This window comes from Monodelphis domestica, chromosome 4 (genome assembly GCF_027887165.1).
Source record: "Monodelphis domestica isolate mMonDom1 chromosome 4, mMonDom1.pri, whole genome shotgun sequence".
Taxonomy (NCBI): Eukaryota; Metazoa; Chordata; class Mammalia; order Didelphimorphia; family Didelphidae; genus Monodelphis; species Monodelphis domestica.
In genome coordinates this window covers 175391924-175414440 of record NC_077230.1, presented here as the reverse complement: position 1 = coordinate 175414440, position 22517 = coordinate 175391924, and the positions used below count along the sequence as shown (strand labels likewise).

The 22517-nt window shown below is 36.2% G+C and overlaps 1 long non-coding RNA gene across 4 annotated transcripts in view; it reads right to left on the bottom strand.

Moving 5' to 3' along the window:
- Nucleotides 1–22517, bottom strand: part of LOC103096867 (uncharacterized) — a 61264-nt gene that overhangs the window by 6048 nt on the left and 32699 nt on the right. For 2 of the 4 annotated variants that reach the window (XR_008911767.1, XR_008911768.1), the window contains 2 exons: nt 2832–2910; nt 2081–2343 (listed from right to left, as the gene is read on the bottom strand). This is a non-coding gene — a long non-coding RNA (uncharacterized LOC103096867). The remainder of the gene's footprint in view (nt 1–2080; nt 2344–2831; nt 2911–22517) is intronic. The other 2 variants (XR_008911766.1, XR_008911765.1) reach the window with 2 other exon arrangements.

Sequence of the window (22517 nt, the reverse complement as noted above, 5' to 3'; positions counted from 1 at the left end):
CTCCAGCCCTGCATCTTGGTTCAGAAGTCTTGCAAAACCTCTCTCTCTCTCTCTCTCTCTCTCTCTCTCTCTCTCTCTCTCTCTCTCTCTTCATGTCTCTATCACAACTGGAAGGGATCCTAGAGTTTCAAGTTACAGATAAGGAGAGTGAGACCCAAAGAGGTGAAATTATTTTCCAGGTATCATAATTCCAAATTCATTATCTTTATATATAAAAATCTATTTTCTGAGATCCAAGGCAGGCTTGATAAATGTTCTGCATTGTCATGGGTCCTTGTTAGAGTAAGTGCAAATTTTCAAAATTTATTTTAAATAACTCCAAAAAATCCACAGAAAATATGGGGAGTGTATATATTTGAAAGGAAAACTGTGAAATTCATTTTTCCCTGGAAATGTTAGGGAATGTTTCTTCTAATCAACTTTAATCGATCATATTGACCTCCATGGAGATGAATAAAAGTTGTCTGTTTTGATACTCATTGTTTGTGAACTCATTAGATAAGCAGTAGGAGCGCAAGTTTTCCACTTATGAATGGTTCTAGTCTCAAATGTGGAGGTTGAAATTGATAGTTTAAAATATGGTTTTGATTATCTATATAGAGAGAACCAGATAGAGTTATTGCTGGGCAGAAGAGAGTATAAAAACTGAGTGTGTGTTTTAACAAACATACATCATAAAGAGAGAAATGTATCCTAAGTATAAAAATGGAGATTTGAACACAGGACTTCAATTCCCAGAAGTCCTTGGCCACTTCCCAGAATGCTTTGTAACCTCACCTGAATTCTCACCTTGGCCAAGAACAAATTATTATTTAAACTAACTCCACCTACTTCAGGCTCTCTTGGCTTTCGCTCCTAAGGACACGCATCTCCCAAGATGTAGTGAGTGAAATTGAATGGGCCTTTTGGCCCCCCTAGCCATGGGCTTTCTATATTTGTATTTTCTTTATTTCTTAATCTTTAATAAACCTCTAAAAATATAATACTTTTATTACCAGAAACTAAATTTTAATCTTAACACAAGTGGACAAAAGACTTGGCTCCTTGACTTAATTTTTGTTCTTATAAAGTTTATTAAATTCATCTAGTTAATGTCAAACTAGAGATAATTTGGGATGCTGGAACTTCAGCCCAGAAATAGGAGTTAAAAGACTTAATTTTTGTCTGGGGCCATTCTGATAGTTTTAGTTAACTGGATATAGTGGTTATAGCTTATGACTATCAATAAGGAACTCTTGACTTCCCCATCAAGAAGATGTTTTCTATTCATTTCACCCTAGAAAACCAGAGTTGACATGCACAGTACAAGGCCCTGAGGAAATAAAATACAGAAATTGGAATGTTGTTTAGTTGAAATCAATAGCCTAAAATATCCAATGAGGAGGAAAGAAGCCCCAGAAAAAGAAAGATACAGGGAGAAGCAAAGACATAGTGCAGTAATAAAATACAGACTGAATAGAAAAGAGACTCAGAAACAGCAGCATAGTGCTATCACCAGAAAATGGGCCTTCAGTGTCAGAAATGTGAGTTGCCTCTCTACTTGTGTGCCGAGACCACAGGAGTGTCCCCTATGTGTGGACCCTCATGGGTGATTCCTATACATGCCTACTTTTTTCCATTTATACTATGTGTATTTGGGGGTAATTATGTTTTATATTTCTAGAGAGAATGTTCCATTGCTTCATTTCTCATTTATTCCATTAATCATTTTTACATTGAGTTGTGTGATCTCTGGCTTGACCAGTAAAGGTAAACACATCACTGGGGGCTTGTGAGTTATGGTGTATTTAGAACCAGAGAGTACTGGGAACTTGGAACAATGAATGAAGTGTATCCCAAAGTGCTACACTGGGATATGAATTACCTCTACTGCCATTATTCCCCTTCTCACAATGGAAAATGGAGTGAGTTTGTAATGTGCTATCAGGAAGAGCCAATAGATAGGAAATTTCCAAAGAATATTCCCCTGATATAATTAATACATGTGAAATTCATAGCTAATGACCTTCAGAATACCAGAATGCTCTTTTGGCTTGCAAATAAAATAAAGTAAAATTGGTATTATTGTGGTTCTCTCTACCTTTCTCCAAATCTCAGTTCTTGGACATTCTCTTTGTTTAACTGTCACTTTATAAGATTCTGGTGAGTTTATTCCTCTCACTGCTTTCATCTCATCTCCATCCTTTCTTTGTACCTGAGGAGGGAATGGCAAAAATAGAGAATAGGAGGATCAAGGGTCTCTCACATAACAATTTTCCCCGGTTGTATGCTCATGCTCCTTTGTCGATTGTCTCCTTTCATTTGCTGGTTTTGTCCCAAGCATCTTATTTTGGGGCCTAAAGTCTAGGAAAGGAAAGAGTGAAGTTCCATGTTAGATAACAGAATCTTCCCTCCAAGCAGAATGAAGATTTATAACTGAGTTGGAAGTACTTTGGCACTGATTTTGACAATTATATCTATACAAAAATATTTTTGTCCTTGAAGATGTTACAGATTGTTCCTTTAAAAAAGAAAAGGAGAGAAAGAAAGAAAAGAGAGAGGGGGAGAGGAGAAAGGGAAGGAAAAAGGAGAGAAAGAGAGAGAGAGAGAGAGAGAGAGAGAGAGAGAGAGAGAGAGAGAGAGAGAGAGAGAGATTGGATATCTTATCCCTAGGTGATAGCGAGAATACCATTTAGGTCAAGGCTGAGTACTGAGCTACTTCTGGAAGGCATCCAGAGAAATTGAGGGAGGGGCTGGCTGCCTTAGCATTCTGGGTCAGAATATAAGCAAGAAGTATTACATATAAATGCTATTCTTCATTAAAAAGGTGTATAAGAATGTTCTTTGCTCACCCAGATGACACCAATGGAAGAAAAGAACAAATGGGTAGGGAGAATCAGTCTTGCTGCAAGAAGGATGATATCCCTTTGCCTGAAAGCAGCAAAAGAAAAATTCTGTCATCTTAAAGGGCAACATCAGGCAACTCTGCTTTCTAGCCATGTATTCCTTGAACAGAAAAATTCCCTTTCTTTATCACTGCCCTCTTCCCAGCTGATAACTCACTTTTTTACTGTCTAGTAAAGGGGCTGTTTTACCTTTGACTCCCATTCAGTTTCAGTCTCTGAATATCAATGTCAAATGGCCCTTATGTCACTTGGGCTATTTATCCTGGAGGTAGAACATAAGAAAACAAACCTACTCATCTTGATGAGACAAATTGACTGTGAAAATACTAAAAGGAACTTAGGCTATGCTATATGGATAAATAGCTGTCTGGTTCATCCAGAGATTGGGGGGTGGGACAGGACTGTGGATAGGGAAATTTTCTTTCATGTTCATAATGGTCTAGACCTAGAACCACAAAAGAACTATAACTCTGAAAATGTATTTCTAGAAAGTAAAAGACAATAACTGGAATAGAAAGAATAATGTAAGTAATTATGTCATGTTTTACCTTTATATTGTGGTTCATCCTTTTTTTTTTTTTGAAGAGGACCAATGATATCACAGGATGATATCTTGACTTGCAAGTGAATTGGATTTAAGTTAGGCAAAGATGCACAAAGTCATCACCCTTGCTCTCTTCCAAAGTCATCAAAATCCAGTGGCAAGACAAAAGTCAGGATAACTGGCCATGGTCTGGGATACAGTGGGTGACATTAGTGTCCCCTATGATTAGTTAAGCTCTAAGCACTCCACAGTACCTCCTTCAACTGCCTTCATGGCCAGTGGAATAAATTGTTCTCATTCACTAATTCCAGTGGGGGAAGTCTTCACATGCTTAGATTAGACACAACCTGTCAGAATTACCCTCAACCTTATTTAGCCTGGTTGGATAAGCCTGCTTCTCAGCCATTACTGTGCTGTGGTTCCAATAGTTACTCCCCAAAGATGCTCCTTCTTCCTCAAGATATCAGTGCTGAATTGACTACAAAACATTCCTCTGGAATTTAAGCTTGTCAAAAAGCCCACTAGACTTTTTCATTCATAATGTCACAGGCTTCTCTCTCTTTACTAGTCACTACACTCCTCCAAGAGTAAAGATAGACAAAGAAAGGGATGGACCTTTTTAGAATTATTCCATTGCCAATCAACCATCCAAGAAAATGCCATGGAAAGTATGGTCCACAGGGACACAAACAGCTGCATATGACTGACTCAACAACACTTCCATTCTCCATCATGACCACTCTCAAAGAGGCCATCTCTCTATCATACTCTGACCCTCCCATTACACTTATTTCATACCCAGAGTCTCTCAAATGAAGAAGCATATTTCAATGTCTGTATAAAATCATGTTTCTCTTCCATTGTAATATTTATTTACAGATAAGAGGGAGCCTCAAAAGCTATCTAATATAAATCCCCTCACTTCATAAATAGGGAAACTAAGGACCTGAGAGGATAAGAGACTTGTCCAAGCTTACAAAGAAAATAAGTAGTAGAGCTAGGTTTTGAATATAGGTCTTCTTATTGAATCCATTACTAGACAGACTGTACATAGAAAATAGAAAAAAATAGTACTAATGCAGTGCATAATACTAGGCAGCCTCTAATACTGTTGACTAGTTTGGAGCAATATGCCCTGAAGAAGCAAGAGAGAAGAGGTACTAAGTGTTGATTGGAGGAGATTAGATAATGAGTTAGAATTAAGAGGATGAGGAGCATAGGTCTGGAAATTTCCCTGTTTTGGCATGCTACAGGTTCTTGGAGCTATAAGTGAGAGTTGGGTGAAAGATAAACACCAAAGGTAGATGATTAGCTCTGAAACTCTCTTGGAAAACTATCATACCAGAGGTACTAGTCCTACCTGAACACCCCAAATACTCCTTTATCTTACCTAAGCCCAAGTCCCATATTGCATAGAGGGCTAGATCCGGAGTCAATTAGACTTGGGTTTGGATTCTCTCTCTACCACTTGTTAGTAGCAAAGAAGGAGAGGAAAGGCATCTTGTTGAAAATAGAATTTTAGCTGAGACTTGAAGATAGACAGAGAAACCCTGTCTATACATACTCATACTAAAGGGGCAACCAACTTACATCTAGGATATCAGAAGCTGAATGCCTTTTGCCAGTGCATCAACTTGCAGAAAGCCAAGAGTAAGAAGTTCCAAATCTTTTAGTCTTGTCCATTTGGGGGCCTAGAGCATTTTTATAACACTATATTCTATGCCTCCATTATGACTTTATTTTTCATTTCACAAATAGTTGTTAAATGCATTCTATGTGCCAAGCACTGAACTAGTTGCTGGAGATTCAAAGACAAAAATGAAAACCTGTCTATCCTCAAAGAGTTTGCATTCTATTGGAGGGGGAAATATGCAAAGTAATTTTGTCAAGTGAGAGGGCAGCAGCAACTGGGATGATCAGTGTGGGTTTTGTTCGAAGGAGCAAGAGAAATTATAGAGTTGAAGGTGGGGAAACAGTACATTTCAGGCACAGGGAACAGTTTTTACAAAGGCCCAGAGAGAGGAGATCAAAGGACATGTAGAGAGAACAACAAATGGTTCAGTTTAGTTGAAACAGGAAATGTGCAAGACAGGATAATGCTTAATAATCCCTAAAATAGTATGCTGTAATCAGATTGTGTGTGAGAGAGAGGGAGAGAGAGAGAGAGAGAGAGAGAGAGAGAGAGTCATACAGACAGACAGACAGACAGACAGAAAGAAAGATAGACCGAAATAGAGACCAAAATAGAGAGAAAGAGAGAAATAGGTGATGGATATATATGTATGTATATATGTATGCATGTATATAATGACTGATGGTAGCTATTTAGAGGTAATAGATGAACAGATACAGATGACAGGTAAATTTTAGATAGATAATTAGATAGATGAAGATAAGTAGGTGACAGATGGACAAATATAATGATAGAGATGATAGATGAATAAATATAGAAGATTGATGATATTTAGATAGATAAATAGGTAATGGATCGGTATGATAGATGCTAGAGATGATAGATCAATAAAAATAGGTAAGAGATATTTAGATAGATGATAGATAGATAGATAGATAGATAGATAGATAGATAGATAGATAGATAGATAGATAGATAACAGACAAATAGTCTTATCCATACAGGAAAAGAATCCTCTCTGTAACACAATGGACAAATGGCCTCTACTTGAAAACTTCCAAAGAGGGGAATTCATCACCTTCTAAGGTAAACCATTATAATGCTGGACACCTCTAACTGAATAAATTTTTATTGGTGTCAACTATAAATTTGCCTCATTTCAATGTATTCCCATTGCTTTTTTGTTTTACCTATTAGAGCCAAAAAGAACAAATTGGATCCTGCTTCCACCTGACAGTCTGTCATTTACTTGAAGTTAGCTACCATCCTATGTAAGCAATTAGGTGGCACAGTAGAAAAAGTGTTAAGAGTCTTGAATGAGGAAGACAAGTACAAATGTGGTCTCAGATACTTACTAGATATGTGATCCAAGTAAAGTCACAACATCTGCCTTCTTCACTTTCTTTACCTTTTAAATGGGGATAATAATAGCACCTACCCACCAAGGTTATTTTAAGGATCAAATACCAGTCACAGAGTAAGTGCTTATCAAATGCTTGTTTCCTTCCTTCCTTTGTCTTTTCTTCTAAAAGTTGAACAAGTCCATTTCCTTCAACCAATCCTCACTACAATATGGACTCAAGGTATTTTACTCTCCCTGTCAGTCACCTTCCATTCACATTTAGATTACCAACTACTCATTTAAGTACAATGAATCATCTAAACTCTATCAAAGCCATTATTTTTACCTTCAACTCACCCTTAGTTACATTAGATGCTATTTTTGACATATCCATTTGCTGGATAATTTGCTTTGTGAAGATGGAAATAATTAGAACCTTGGAGTGTCAGGGAGGAAAAAGGATAGAAGTTTTATCTGCAGAGCCTAGCATTATGTTTCCCTATAATAGTAACTCAATAAATGTTTTTTGATGAGGATCATAAAGCACTAAAATAATTTATAATTAAGACAGAGACAAGCTAAAATATCCCTTTCTTCAAACAACAGATAGAAAAGAATTCAGCCATTTTGGTACTTTGAGAAAATATTGAACCTGAGATATCAACTTTCTATTTAGAGTACAAAATTTGCAAATGTGGGAGTAGCTGGGTAGCTTAGTAGATTGAGAGCCAGGCCTAGAGATGGGAAGTCCTAGCTTCAAAATGTCTCAGACACTTCCCAGCTGTGTGACCTTGGGAAAGTCACTTAAACCCCATTGCCTAGCCCTTACGGCTCTTCTGCCTTAGAACCAATATCCAGTATTGATTCCAAGATGGAAGGTAAGGGTTTAAAAAAATTGCAAATGACCTACTCTGTATTATTTGTCTCAGTGTCCCCATAGATTAGCTCTATGCTTTGTACATAGTACTTCATACGTGCCTTATTTATCCACTCCATTCATTTACCAGTTTAAATTCCCCCTCCAGCTAATGAGAATTTTGAATAATTTATGACCTTAGTCACAAAATACACATGAAGAGTTAGCCTTAACCCAAAGTTTCAAGTTAAGAAAGATTTCTTTTGTGGCTTCCTCTTTCTTCCTTCTTTCCAACTTCTTATGTCTCAGTGGCATCTACAGGACTCCTTATTTCAATATTCTTTATAGCTCTATGTACCTTGTTCCACTTATTCTGACTCTTCTTATGTAACTTCCTTCAATCAACACTTACTACCTTCTCTTTATTCCTTCTTTAGGGCACTGCTCCTAACTAGTCAACAATATTGGAGCATGCCCAGTACGATGGGGAAAAAATAATTGCATTCAGTAAGAAGGCCTAAATTCTAACTCTGCTCCTTCTTCTCTGTGTAAGCTTAAGCAAGTGTCTTATCCTCTCAGAGACTCAATTTCCCTATCTAGAAAACAAAAGAAGTTGGACTGGATAGCCTTTGAGGTTCTCTCTTAGCTCTAAATAAATACTATTATGATTTAAGACAAACATGGCTTCAGAAGACTGACACTGAAACATGTTTCTTCATTAGACAGACTGTGGGTACAAAATAAGTGTAGTGGGAGGGTCAGAGCCTGATGGAGAAATGGCCTCCTTGAGAATGGCAATGATGTAGAATGGAAGTGCCTTCAGGGAATAGAGTATGTGCAGACACATGAGAACTAGTTATAGGAAATTAACCAAGTGGTGAAGAAGAGGTCCTTGGATCCATTGATGTTGTTGTTGTTGCTGAGTCACAGTCCTGTCCAACTCTTTGTGATCCTGTGCCCCATACCATGGAGTTTCCTTGGCAAAGATACTGGAATGGTTGATTGGCTGTAGAGTCATTCAGAAAGAACCTATCCCCTTTATTTTCTGTCTTACTCTTGGGGGAGCTTGGTGACTAATTAATGAAGTGGAGTCTATGACCCTGGGAGTTCAAGACTTTGACAAGTGTTCATTCCAGAGTACCAGTTGGCCATCAATTCAGCAATAATGCTCTGAGGAACAAAGAGCAATCTTTGCAAGTAACTATTGGAACCATTTTCCAGTAGTAACTGAGCTGCAGCCTCATGCAACAATCATATCACCTCAACAGGTAAACATGATGGGACCAAAATTACATAGAAAATGAGCTAAGTTGATCCTGTTCTACCCAAACATGTGCGCAATATAAGAGAATATGCTACCAAGGTGATGGGGAAATATTTGTATATGTGTTCTTACTGTAGTTGAAGAAAGTTTCCCTTTGTAAAAGTCAATCCATGTTAAATAGTTAAATGGACCTGGGTTGCCAGTTGCTAACCTCCTAACAAATGGGAGAACACAACTGATGGGATAGCAAAACGCGATAGTAGACAAAAATCTATCCATAAATCCCTCAGGGTACCATCTTACCCTCAGGTGCACTCAATGCAGCAGACTTGGCTCTGAGAGAGATCCAGAGTATAAAAGTTACATAACCCAAATTACACCTCAGACACTTGCTAGCTGTGTGACCCAGTTCAAGTCATTTAACCCTAAATGCCTGGCCTTTACTACAATTTACTACAATTCTGCCTTTGATTCTAAGACACAAGGTAAGAGTTTAAAAAACAAAAAAAAGTAAATACACTTTAAAATCAGTGAGGTAGCCCAGTAGACAGAGTACCCAGTTTGGTCTCAGGAAGTTCTGAGTTCAATCCAGACTCAGATACCTACTAGCTGTGTTTTTGGAAAAGTCACTTAAAATTTGCTTTTCTCAGTTTCCTAAATTGTAAAATGGGGATAGTAACAGTGTCTACCTCTCAGAGTTGTGAGGATTCAATCTTTGGAAAGCATTTAGCACAGTTCTTGGCCCTATGATAGGCTCTATACAAATGTTTGTTAATTATTATTAAAGCCAGCCCACAATTGCTCTCTGCCATTCTCAGATTGAATACCTGAAAGGCTCTTTTACCAGTTGGGCCACCTGATGACATGAGAACTACCTGACAAGAAAACCTTCTATCATTGAGCAGAGTAAGCCCTAATATCCCCCACAAAAAGATGTGCCCATTTTCACACAAGAGGCAGGATTTGAAGCCAGTTCTTTCTGGCTCCAAGCTTCTCTCTACTACATCAAGCTATTATGATTTCCCCCTAAGTAAAATCTAGGAAAACCAGAAGTAAAGTACAGTTCCTGGAGGTATTTGTTTTTTTGGATTTCTTGCCCCAGCCCATTACCTTTTATGTAATACCACCATCTACTGGCAAACAAAATAAATACTTTTCAGTTTATTTTTCAAACTTTAGCCTAAACCAAATTGCAATCCATCCCTATGCAAACATTTAAACTGTTCTGCCTGGGAAAATAAGATTTCTCAATATGCTGTGTAATATAGCTTCCTTTTAGAAAAGCACATACCCATGGAACTTCCAAAAATTTTTTTTAATGATTTAGAAAAAAACATAACAAAGTTCATTTGGAAGAACAAAAGATCAAGGATATCCAGGGAATTAATGAAAAAAAACACAAAGGAAGGGGGTCTTGCAGTCCCAGATCTCAGACTATATTATAAAGCAGCGGTCATCAAAACAATTTGGTACTGGCTAAGAGACAGAAAGGAGGATCAGTGGAATAGACTGGGGGCAAGCAACCTCAGCAAGACAGTATATGACAAACCCAAAGATCATAGCTTTTGGGACAAAAATCCACTATTTCATAAAAACTGTTGGGAAAATTGGAGGACAGTGTGGGAAAGATTAGGCTTAGATCAACACCTCACACCCTACACCAAGATAAATTCAAAATGGATGAATGACTTGAACATAAAGAAGGAAACTATAAGAAAATTAGGCGAACACAGAATAGTATACATGTCAGACCTTTGGGAAGGGAAATACTTCAAAACCAAGCAAGAATTAGAAAGAATTACAAAATGCAAAATAAATAATCTGGATTACATCAAATTAAAAAGTTTTTGTACAAACAAAATCAATGTAACCAAAATCAGAAGGGTAGCAACAAATTGGGAAACAATCTTCATAAAAACCTCTGACAAGGGTTTAATTACTAAAATTTATAAAGAACTAAATCAATTGTACAAAAAATCAAGCCATTCTCCAATTGACAAATGGGCAAGGGACATGAACAGGCAATTCTCAGCCAAAGAAATCAAAACTATTAATAAGCACATGAAAAAGTGCTCTACATCCCTTTTAGAAAAGCACACTGTTCTGCAACTTGGGAATTTTGCAATGATCACTGCAATGAGCAACAGTGTTTCCAGTGGCCTGATGATGGACATTGTCCACTTTATGACTGAGAGAGGATGCATGAATATGAAGAATGAAAAACATAATTTGGCACATGACCAATATGAGGATTTGTTTTGCTCTAATCTCCTTATATAATATAATAATTTTCTTTTTTCCTTGTAAGAGAAAAAAATTCTTCTTAATGGGGGAAAAAGGGGAATATTGTTTACAGGAAGGACACTGGATTTGGCATCAAGTGACTTGATTCCCAATCCCAGTAAAGCTGTTTGCTAGCTGTTTGATCCTGGGAAAGTAATTTAATTTCTCATTTATATGTTTGGATGATATTATACATACTATCTTACTCTTAGATAAAAAGATTAAGAGAGATAATGTTTTTCTATTGTATAAGGTACTGCATAAATGTGTTGTTTTTACTATGATTCTCTCATAGAATATATCAGTATTGTGGAGCAAATTTATTTAATCTGTATAAATTTAATCTGTATAAATAAATGAAAAATTAATAGCTCCCATTTACATAGAGTTTTAAATATACAAAAGGGCAGGCAAACCACACTAGCTGAGACAGGAAGGCTCCCCAAAGGAGGAACAAGAGGCAGAATGTACCAGGTAAGTCACACCACCACCTAGACCATCATCTTATCTTGCACCCTCATGGAGACAGTTCAGGACTCTAAAGCAGAGAACCATAGGGACAACAATGCTTCTAGTCCAATATCTTCAGCTTTCACCCTGGAAAGCAATCCTTGTTGAGATACAGTCAGGAAACTGCTCCTGCAGGTGCTACAGCCCACATCTACCCAATTTCCAGAGAAAAGGCTCTGGCAATTAAAAATGTTGGGATTGTTAAATGGTTTGGCTTTGGGGAGCAGTGAGTTGGCTCAGTGGATTAAGAGCCAAGCCTAGAGAAGGAAGGGCCTGGGTTCTAATATGGCCTCAGACTCTTCTTAGCTGTATGACCTTGGGCAAGTCACTTAACCCCCATTGCCTTCCTCTTAGCCATTTATGCCTTGGAACCAATACACAAAATTGATTCTAAGATGGAAGGTAGGAGTTTAATTTTTTTAAAGGTACATTAAACCTAAAAGTTAGTAGCAGAGTCTTAGATACCTTCTAGCTGTGTGACCCTGGGCAAGTCACTTCACTCCAATTGCCTGGTCTTTAGATCTCTTCTGCTTAGCTTTCTAAAACATTAATTAAGGGCTTTAAATATATATATATTTATTTATTTTATATATTATGTATTTATTATATAAAACATATATTATACACACAATATATTCTTATTTTATATATTTTATATTTTCACTATAGTAAAATTAAAAGTAAAAATAAAATATTTTTATAAAAAATAAATTGTTCAACATATTTTTTATCATTGGAAATTAAGTTAAAGAATAGGCATCACCATATATCTGCCTTGCTGCTGGACCCTAAGGACCAGGAAACCTCTCATCTGATTCCATTTGCTATAGTTACTAGCAGAAGCTCAACTCTTCCATGTCTGGTCTCTGTTAGAATGTAAGATCCTTAAGAGCAAGGACTATCTCACTTTTCTGTTTGTATCCCCAGTGCCTAGCACAGTCCTCTGCACATTGTTATTATTGTTCTGTTGTTCAGTTGTGCTCTATTCTTTGTGACTTTCTGGATCACAGCATGTCAGACCCGTCTGACCTGAGGGGCTCATCTTTCCGTGTCATACCTTTTAGCATTTTAATACAGTCCATGGAGTTTTCTTCTTGGCAAAGACACTGGAGTAGCTCACCATTTCCCTCTCCAGTAGATCACCTTTAATCAGAATTTTTCATTATGACCTGTCTATCTTAGCTAAATGGCATAGCTTAGAGTTTCATTGAGCTAAATAAGCCCCTCTGCATGATAAGCAGTGATTCAGGAAGGGGGCCGGGGGGGGGGGGGGGGACTTTGCACAGAGTAAATACTTTTTGCCCGTGTTTTATTCATTTATTTTTTATTCATTCATATACATTATCTTATGTGAGCCTTAAAACATGCCTGGGAGGTAGTTGTTTCAAGTGTTATTCTCCCCATTTTATAGATGAGAAAAACAAGACAGAGAGGTGGTTGTTATAGATACATAGATAAATGATAGATAGATAAATAGATAGATAGATAGATAGATAGATAGATAGATAGATAGATAGATAGATAGATAGATAGATGGATGGATAGATGGATAGATAGATGGACGGACGGACAGACAGACAGACAGACAGACAGATAGATAGATAGATAGATAGATAGATAGATAGATAGATAGATAGATAGAAATACATATATAGAAAAATAGATGATATATACATAGATACATGATAGCTATATAGATAGGAAGCGACAGAAATATAAAGATAGACAGCTATATAGAGAGAGACAGAAAAATAGATTGATAGGATAGATAGAAAGACAGATATACAAAGCTAGACAGATAGAGATAGATAGAAAAATATATAGTCGATAGATAAGATAGAAGATAGATACATAGATAAATGATAGATAGATAGATAGATAGATAGATAGATAGATAGATAGATATAGAAAAATAGAGATAGGTAGACAGACAGATAGATAATAGATAGATAGCTATTTTGTACCTTCTGTCTTAGTATCAATACTATGACAGAAAAATAGCAAGAGCTAGGCAATTGGGGTTAAATGACTTGCCTAGGGTCACACAGCTAGAAAGTGTCTGAGGCCACATTTGAACCCAGATTCTCCTCACTCAATGCTCTATCCATTGTGCTACCTAGCTGCCCTCTCAAGTGAGATTTGAAAATGTCTTCCTACCTCTAATCCCCACACTATTTTCTTCTTCTATCATTCCATACTACTTCTAGGCAGATTTGGGAAGTAAACAAATATATCTTCCTCTCCTATCTCTCCTGATACCTGCATCCTTTACATGACTCAAAAATGTGCCCTACCCTGACAGTACCTATATGTATTCCTCAACTTCTTCCCAACATGAAGAGTTTCAGTAGGTTTTTGGGACTTCCCATTTATTTGAATTTTTTACCTTAAGTAAGCAAATTGGGAGAACTTCAATAGTTGTTTTACCCCATCTCCCTCTAAGAATAGCAAGGAATTTCCCTTACAACTATTCAAGTTCACAAACTTTAAAAAAGACAAGTTCTATGTGTATGATCTAGAATGTCCATCTATATTCCATCTATAGTGATGGACACAGAAGGAACTTCATTTCATATGAACCTAAATAGAATTTAGAGAGACTTCCATGAGCCACTCTACTCCCAGTTACAGTCTCCATAATTTATATTATCCCTCTATGGGAAAAGTCTCTGGGAATTACAGCAAAGGGCCTAATGTCCACTCATATGTGCCATCTCCCCAACTCCCCACCCCTGGCTCCTGTTGTCTGTGCAACTTTACCCCTGCCTTCCACTTTATCAGTTGTTTTTCCCAATTGGGGTTCTCCTTTTCTTCAGGTGGTTCAAATCGTAGCTATGACTATTGTAGTGCTTCTCATTGTTCTGTTCTCCTTTTCACCAAGGGTTTGAGCAAAAACTATCCTGGCATCTGAGATGACAGATCTCCTGCTCCCTTACACACACACACACACACACACACACACACACACACACACACACACACACACACACACACACACACAGAGTTTTGAAACTTCTTGTTTCAAAAACTCAGTTTCCACTCTTCTATTTTCCACCTGTTCTGAGGTAGCTTGACTGGATTATACAAATTGCCTTGGAGTTTTGTCAAAAGTTCTCAAAAATGGGCTTGGCAGGAATGGAGAAAAGTCATTGACTCTTTGGCTTTCAGTGCCAAAAGAGCAAAGCTGCCCCAAAGATTTGTGCTTTATTTGCATTACATTTCCCCCCATTTCATTAGAATGTTTCCTACAGGCTCCTCTCTATTCTCCTCCACCTGAAAAAGGAAAACCTTCCATAACATTGCTGCCAAAATATCAATGAAAGGTTGATATATGACCTTTTCCAGGGATATTGGCATTCTATCAAAGGACTCCTATAGTCACAATGACTTAAAAACCAAAGGGAGGGACTCTCTAATGATGAATATTTCAGGTGTCATTGTATACCATGGAGTAAATTTTTAGGGTCGAGGAAAAGGACATAAAGTTAGTAGAAAAGTTATTTTTTAAAAATATAATTAAGTGCTATTATTAAATTATTTAAAATATTAATTGAAGTTTATGAAAAAACTCAAATGTAAAAATTCTTATATTCATTTTTCCAAAGAAAATTAGACCAGGTCTTTCTATCTCTGTCTGTTCTACAGGACCACTCTGTTACTTAGTCCTCCAGACCACTCTGTGAAGTAGGTATTAAAGGTAGTAGTATTCCTGTTTTATAGATGAAGATTGCTGCTTAAATAGGTTAAGTGGCCTGCCCAGGGAAACACAGCTAGAGAGTGTTTTGAGTGCTCTTTCCAAGACAACCTCCTTCCTTTCATAGACATTTGTAAACCTTTTTCCTTAAAGTGCTAGGTAAATGAATTAAACATATGTTCTACTCAGTACAGTAAATGGAATTTCAAGGACAGACAAATAATCAGAGGAGCAAGTCAAAAAGAAAATGTTATTTCTTTGATTAGAAGACTTTTATATCCATAACTTATAGACCAAAATCTAGAATGATATGGGAAAAAGACCATTAATCATAAGGACTGGAATTTAAATAATGGTTACCTTGGATGTCGCTTAGCCTCTGTGGGCCTCAGTTTTATCATCTGTAAAAATAGCTCTCTGCCTTAGTTTCCTCATCTTTAAATAGAGATAATAATAGCACCTACCTCAAATGTTGTTCTAATTATCAATGAAATATTATTTGTAAAATACTTGGCACAGTATCTGATATATAGTGTAAGTTTCTAATAAATGTTTCTTTCCTCCCTCTCTTTTTCCTTCCTTTTTGCTCCCTTTCTCCATTCCTTTCTTTCCTTCCTTTGTTCTTTCTTGCCCTCTCTCCTTCTTTCCTTCAATCATACCTACTTCTTTTTTTTAAACCCTTACCTTCCATCTTAGATTCAATACTGAGTATCAGTTCCAAGGCAGAAGAGCGGTAAGGGCTGGGAAATGGGGCATTAAGTGACTTGCCCAGAGTTCCATAGCCAGTAAATGTCCGATGCCAGATCTGAACCCCAAACTTTCTATCTCTGGGCTGGCTCTCAATCCTTTGAGTCAACCAGCTGCCCCTAATAATACCTACTTTCCAAAAGTCAACTCATCCTAGCATAATAAATTCTTGGTACTTCTGTGAAAGCACTTGGCGATATAAATTCGTTGAAATTGCTTTTTGATCCTCCTCTCTTACCAACCTCAGGTTCTGTCAGGAATACTTCTTTGAAATGAATTAATTGCTCATGCAATTTCAAGTTTGGGTTTTGTTTGGTTTTGTTTTTTTATAAATCCTTACCTTCTGTCTTGGAATCAATACTAGGTAACAGTTCTAAAGCAAAAAAGAGATAAGTTCTATGCCCAGGGTCATACAGCTAGGAAGTGTTCAGCCCCATCTCAACCCAGGACCTCCCATCTCTAGGCCCAGTTTTCTATCTTCTAAATCATCTGACTGCTCTTCAAATATAGATTTAATAGAGTCAAATATAGTTGAACTTTAAATTTCTTCAGACTTTGTAATAATCTTAACATCACACTGAAAGGTTCATAAAATAATTCATTTTGTGCTATTAGATCCAAACAACAATCATGTCAGTTACGTAGTACAAATATTGTTATCCTCAACTTACAAGGAAGAACATTTAGAATTAAATAAATTCTACAAGGTCACATGGTAAAATAAATGAAAGAATTAGAACTCAAACCAAGTTCTTTTGGCCAGCTCAGTGTCTCCCCATAATATCCCAGCTGCTCTGCTTTAATCAATTTGTCAGAAAGCATTTTTAAGTACTTCACTCATTATACTTCCTATATACCACGTGCTGTGCTATGGTCAAGGAATACCCAGAATGGCCGGAAAAAAGTCTGACTTTAGAAACAAAACAAAATCCATCAATATTTCATAAAATAAAATTCAAGATAAGTAGCAGTGAGATGTAGTGAGAGGGTAAAGATACACACTTGAAGACAGGAAGGCAAGCATAAAAGTTTTGTCTTTGAAATATACACAGGCTGAATGACACTGGACCAGTCGCTCCATCTTTCAAATGCCAACCAGGGAGTGAGAGGAAGTTTCCTCACATGTGTATTTCTTATACAAAAGAAGGTCACGTGTTCAAGCCCTTTCTCTAACTCCAAATCAGAAGATTTTCATAGAAAACAAGAATATAAGACAAGGGAAGTAGAAAGGGAAGCATCAAAAGAGCTTCACTGAGCTCTTGCATTGAGCAGATGACTTTCATTTTTTGTGACCATTTGTTAGTGTTCTGCACTAAGAATGATAGAATTTACAAATATAAAATTAAATACCATCTGTTTCTCCAAAAATTATAATAAAATGAACAGCTTGTTTCAGAGACATTTCTACAACAATAATCTTACCTTACAGAAATGCAACAAACACTTGTAAAAGATTATAGTAACTTTGTGTTTGATAAAAGCAAGGATTCAAATTTTGGAATAAGAGTTCATTATTTGATAAAATTTTGGGGGGAAAGCAGAAGACATTCTGGAAGAAACTAGATATGATACAAATATCTTACTCCATTTACCAAGATAAAATAAAAGTGGAAATGTGACATAGGCATGAAGTGAGAATTCATGAGCAACTTAGAACAAGGAACATAAACCTATTAGTTTTATGACTAAGAGAAGATCTAAAATGGATACTTTTGATGATAATAACAATTATAAAATATCATGTCATATCTAATAGACTGCTGAAAATTATAAAAGGCCAAAATGATGGAGGGGATATAGAAAAATGGGGACACTAACACAACACTAGTAGAACTGTGAATTGATCCAAACATTAGATAGCAATGTGGAGTTATGCTCAAAAAGTTATAAAGCTGTGTGTTACATCTATTTCCTGGGGTGATCAAGGAAAAAGGAAAATAATCTCTATATTCTAAAATATCTCTAGCAGCTCTCATAATAGGGCAAAGAACTGGAAGTTGAAGGGATGCCCATCACTTCAGGAATGACTAAACAATTATGGCATATGACTGTGATGGAATAATACTGTACTGTAAGAAATGATGAACAATTGAATTTTGGGAAAACATGGAAAGACTTACATGAAATTATGAAGAATGAAGTAAGCAGAACCAAGATAACATCATATTTAGCAACAGAAATGTTGTTTGATGTTTGACTTATGTATAGGTCTATCTCTAGAGAAAGAAGTGATAAATAAAAATAATCAAGACATAGTTTTATACATATATCTTTTTGTCAAATGATGCCTTCTCTAGTATGAGGAGGAAAGGGAGGTAGTTAACTGGATATTTAAATGTGACAAATAAACAATAAGTAAATTTAAAAAATGTTTTTTCTAGAAATAAAACTATGTAGCCAACATTAGAAGGAAAGAAGTAAGTTGTGAAAATTTATAAAGTTTCACAGAAGTCTCAGATCTAAAATATATAGAGAACTTTGTCACATTTCTAAGAATATGAGCCATTCCTCAATTGATAAATGGTCAAAATAGATAAACAGAATTTTTAGATGAAGAAATCAAAGCTATATATATATATGTATATATATATAACTATATGAAAAATGCTCTAAGTCATTATTGATTAGAAAAATGTAAAATAATTCTGAGATATCAACCTAGTTCTATCATATTGGCTAAAATGATAAAAGGACAAAATGACAGTTGTGAGAGGCCTGAGATACTGAGATACTAATACACTGTTGTTACAACTGTGAACTAATCCACCAATTTGGAGAAAAATCTGGAATTATGCTCAAAGAATTATAAAACTGTATATTCCTTATGACCCAGAAATACCACTATTAGGTTTATTTCCTATGGCAAATAAGGAAAAAGGAAAAGAATCCATGCTCAAAATTATTTATAGCAGCCCCCTTTGTCGTGGCAAAGAACTGGATACTACCACAGGAAATGATGAACAGGTTAATTTTTTTAAAAACATGGAAAGATCTTCATGAAGCTATCAGAAGTGAAATGAGCAGAACCAGGAGATTATTACATACATCAACAGAGTTGTGTGTGTCCACCTCTAGAGAAAAAGCTGATAAATAGAAAATAGCAAAATATAGTGTTTTATATGTTCATATATCTTTTTTGACAAATGATGACTTTTTTAGTGTAGAGAGGGAATTTTAATGTAACAAATATATGAAAAATTTAAAATTTTAAAAAAGTTGTTCCCCTCTCACTAGAAGAACTGAAGTTTAAGCATTTGGAATCTAAGCCAAAGAGAGATGATAGAGACTGTTCCTTTATGGGGAAGTTAATACCTTTGCTAGAAGTGGGGAACAGAAAAAGGCTCTGCAAACATTTCACCAGCACCAACTATCACACCAGACAAGCAGACATTCCATTCCCAATGGGAGAAGTGTGATGACATCACAGGAAGACACTGGTGGCCCTGCATGATTAAAGGAATGAATTTGCACATCCATATGCATTCTTTTTCTATTACATTCTCCTAATGTATATACAAGCACCCTGAACATGCATATCGGTTCTATGTACTCTCTATACACGAGATCCATACATTTTTCCTAAACTTATCTACTCTTCCTACTTATGGTGATTTTTATTTTAGAATGCCCCAGATTTGTGGAAGAAATAGTCAATTTTACTTTTCCTGTTGTGGTATTTCATTAAATGTCCTTGTTTTCAGCTGATTCTGTCCACTGATCAAATGAGAAAAGTATGCATATTGAAAGGATGCACTTCCAAGTATGAGCTATGCTTTTCAGAGGCCACCAACAGAGAGGACTTTTGACTGGAGATAGACTGTTTGAGGGGAACCACAAGTGAGTAGAGGTGACTTTGAGTCTTAGCGAAGGAGACCAGACTATTCTTTGAGCGCAATTTTCTTTCCCTGAGAGAAATTAGATTTGCAAAATAACATCATTAGTACAAAAAAGCATAGGGAATGGGACAGTAGAAGATTTTAATACCATATTCAAAATTTCTCTGTGATGTAGAAATTGGTCAGTATATAACAAGTCACTGGGAAGCAGAGCTACTGAGTCAGATGTGATTTCATACAATAAATTCGAAGCATGTACTTGAGGATCCAATTGATTATCTCAGTCAAATATCCAGACTTCTAAACCAGATGATAGTATTAAGTAGAGAAATGAGCAAACACACACACACACACATATATGCTATCTGAATTGTATTTGAGGCAAGTGGCCTAGATATTTATGAGAAATTTAAACCTCAGTTTCTTTATTTGTAAAATGGGAATAATAATATTTTTATAAGCTATAAAGAGAATTCTTATCAAAATCATATGAGATAATTATGAAAGCTGTTATGCAAATATGAAAAATTAAAGAAAAGCAATGTTTGTTAAATATTTCACATATTCTTTAATTATCATATGGAAAAAAACCAGCTCTCTCAAACCAAGAAAAAAATTGAAAACTATTTGATTTTAGCCATTTAAAATTAATGGAGGGGAGGGTAAATTACATATTCCTTTTGTGCATTAATTTCACTGCTTCTTTTGTCCCCAAAAATGATCAGTGCCAAGTTCACTGTGTAATAAATATATCCCTGACTGCAGTGTTCTCAGCCTGGGTGCCAAGAGCTCTCATGTCTTATTTAGAACTAGCAAGCCTTGAAAAAGATCAGATTTTAAGTTGTTTCCTTGAGTTAGAGTCTTCTGAGTGAGCCTACTTGAAGGACTGCACATACTGTTCAGACAGGGCTGAGCCAAGGGTATTTTATTTTACTTTTGAGAGCAATAAGCATGAGTCAGAGAATAAAAATGGTTTGATCAGAAAGCAGTGCTGACAGTGAATCAGAACTATTGAAATGGCTATGTTTTATTGGCCTTGTCTGTGGTGCAGCATCACTCACAAATCAGTGAATTAGGGGTAGAGCCAGGATAAAGCCTCCTGAGACCTAATACAGCTCAATAGAGAGCTAGATCCAAAGGCAAAAAAGATCTGAGTTCAAATTGTCATACGATACATAGTTATGTGACAAGTCATTTAACTTCTGAAAGCCTCCTGAGTTTCTTAGCCTTTAAAATGAGGGGGTTGAATTCAATAGCCTCTAAATGCCCTACTAGCTAACATCTATGCTCAGTGATCTTATATGTGTTTCCTATATCACATGGCTTTGGCACTTATTTACAGGCCATTCTGTTTTCCCACCAGAATTATTCAGGGAAAGTTCCATCTTAAGGATGTCATTGAGCTGCAAAACATAGCTCAACTAAGATATATGGTAGCAATCCTCAATTCTTAAAGGGGAGGCTTCCAGAAAAACCTACTAAGTCATTAAAGTTTCAAATATGGGTTAGGCTCAATGAAAAAATGTATGCCTCTCAATTTAACACCAGGCTTCTTAATGAAGAAATTCTGCATCAAGTTAACCACCCATCTATGGCGTTTTGGCAAAAGTGGTTCATAGGTACCATCATTGCAGCACTAAGTAGCTGAAATCTGCATCGCAAAGAGGATACCCACACTGATGAAATCTCTTGAAGATATGTACAACCTAATATCTTCCCTAAATACATGCATTTAAAGGTTTTTTTTAAAAATCTACAGCTTTGTAATAACTTATTTTTTATATCTTTGACCCAGACAAAACACAAACACTGAAATGGTTTTTAAATTGTCCTCAAGAGGTTTTTGTCCCTTTTTCTTTTTTTCTTAAAATACTATTGGTAGAAGCAGCCACTGAAATGTCAATATACTTCCTGACTAGCTATTGGTTAAAATATCCCCACTGATTTTTTTCTAACGGGTTTCCTTCATTCACTTATGGGAACAAGTGGAATGGTAGTTGTTAAAATTGATAGCTTTTGCTTTCTTTGAACAGCTATTTCTTTAGAGGTTTTTTTAGACCATCATTAAGCAGGATTTTAACAATTCTGCAGAGGGATAAGCTGGGATTGAAGTGAATTTAAAATCTCATTTCTTTCCATATGTGTAAAAATTAACTAGACTATAGGCTAGTGATTTCAGAATTCCCAATCACCTGCTCATAAACAAACAAAATTAATTCTATTGTAAGAAGTCTACAGGGATGTTTTAACAATTAAAAATTCTGATGCTTTGGGATGCAAAATATTTGCTAATTCTACATCCAGTTCACAGGCATATGTAGTGGTAGTAGCAGAGAACAGATCACTAGATTTTTTCCCTCTTTACATTCAGTTCCAGAACATGCTAAAAAATAAGGCGATTGACCTTTTAATATAGGTGGTAATGAAATTTTCCTTAATTTATCTTTATCATGCATAACACTGAATCAATTGCAGAGAGTCTTGAATACTATGCTGACTTCTCAGTAGGGTCCACAGTAACTCAATAAAAATCAGTTTATCAATCAACATTGGAAAAACCAAGTGGATGAAAAATGTATTGCACAACACATCAAGTTGAATGCAAAGCTCAGTTGTCCTTAGTTCATCAGTACATATTTCTTGAACAGACACTCTCTTTGGCAATGATCTGAGTTTATAATACAATAGAAAGAAGGGGAGCAATCTGAATGACACTTGGGAAGTATCATAATGCTTTTAATGATCTCATGAAGTTCTTTAGCAGCTGTTGATACAACTCATGTTCCCAACATCAACATATTCCTGGGAATGCAATATGACTGCAAATCACCTTCCCTGACCCTGTGAGAATCTGATCTTTTTGGGATCAGGTTTTGTACCTGGAAGCTGATAATGCAGTGACTAAAGCACTGGGCTGGGAGTC